We start from the raw sequence: 1,687 nt of genomic DNA, 5'->3' as shown, positions 1-1,687 counted from the left end.
CTGAATAACATTCACCCAGAATTACTGGAATTATTGGAAAATCATGCAGAATTTTAAGTGTGAATTATGTTTGTTGTGTGAATGTTGTAATATTGGAAAACTAAAAGAAACTAGCACCCTCTCCTAGGATGAATTAAATACCACTGGAACTTTGTAATAATTGTGTTTATGTAAATCTTTAAAGAGGACGTTAAAAATAGTTAAGATTTTCTTTTGTGATCCAGATAATCAATTGACATGTTTTAGAAATATTTGACTTTCTTTTCCTGTTTGAAACATAAAAAGCAAGAGTAGTAGTGAGCCACTTGAGCCTGCTCTGTCATTCAATATAATCATGGCCGATCATCCAAATGCAAACCTTGTTCCCACTTTCTCCGCAGACTATTTGAACTATTTAGCCTTAAGAACTATATTTAACCCTTAAAAATATTCAATGTTTTGTCCTGAACTGCATTCTGTGGCAGGCAATTTCGTTAGTTCACCACTATCTGGATGAAGAAATGTCTCCTCATCTCACTTCTGAATAGTCTAAAGGATATAGGATTAGACTATGACCACTGGTTCTGGCCTACCCCACTATGAAGGCCAACATACCATTTGCCTGCACTGCCTGCTGCACCTGCATGCTTGCTCTAAGTGACTGGTGGACAAAGACACCTTAGTTGCACCTCCCCCTTTCCCATTCTATTCAGATCATTCCCTTTTTTTTTTGCAACCTAAAATCTGACATTTATCCAAATTATACTTCATCTGCCGTGCAATTTCCCAATCGCTCAACTTATCCAAATCACACGGAAGCATCTCTGCATCGTCCTTACAATCCATTCTCCACACAGTTCACCCTTCCACCCAGGTTTGTGTCACCCACAAACTTAGAAACTTTAATAGATCCCTCATCTAAATCATCCATATATATTGTGAATAATTGAGTTTGAACCACTGATATCTGTAGTACCTCACTGGTCACTGGCTGCCACTCAGATAATTACCTGTTTGTTTCAGCTCTTTGTTTCCTGTCTGTCAACCAGCTCGCTGTCCATGCAAATACACTACCCTCAATCGCACATGTTATATGCTAATTTCCTCTGTGGGACATTACCAAAAGCCTTCTGAAGTCGAAGTAATACCCACTGGTTTCCCCTTATAAACGCTACTAGTTATATCCTCGAACTTTCAGTAGATTGGCTAATTACGATACCCCTCTCTTAAACCCATGCGGACGCTGTCCAATCCTGTCACTATTCGGTAGGAAACTTGATTGTACTCCAATATAGTTTGTGAATGTTGCTGTATTTTTTTAAAAATCGATTACTTGTAAATGCTCGACCCATGCAACATCAATGAATTAGTGACTCTGAATTTGGGTTACAATGTCTTTTACCATTAATTCCTTTTCCTACTGTGTTAAGCAGACAGCTTAATTAAGTGACCACTCTTATTTGTGAGTAACTTTGAAGATAATATAATTAAAAATTAACATTCCAAAATGTTGCATAATTATTGTGCAAGGAGGATTTTGCATTCAATAATTTGAGATAAAATTTAACAGATTTTTGCTGCAATTTGGCCAGATTGAAGATTACACCAAAGTGGCAACTCTGCTCTTAAATGCTTACCTTGACACTGACCAAGGCAATACTGATGGGACTTCACTTTGCCATTCTTGTTCAAGAACTTTATTTGCAGG

This window comes from Chiloscyllium plagiosum, unplaced genomic scaffold, assembly GCF_037043375.1.
Source record: "Chiloscyllium plagiosum isolate Xiang-an unplaced genomic scaffold, Cpla_swu_hap1 HiC_scaffold_44, whole genome shotgun sequence".
In the NCBI taxonomy this organism is placed as follows: Eukaryota; Metazoa; Chordata; class Chondrichthyes; order Orectolobiformes; family Hemiscylliidae; genus Chiloscyllium; species Chiloscyllium plagiosum.
The sequence above is the reverse complement of the archived record's forward strand: the minus strand, read 5'-3'. Positions refer to the sequence as shown.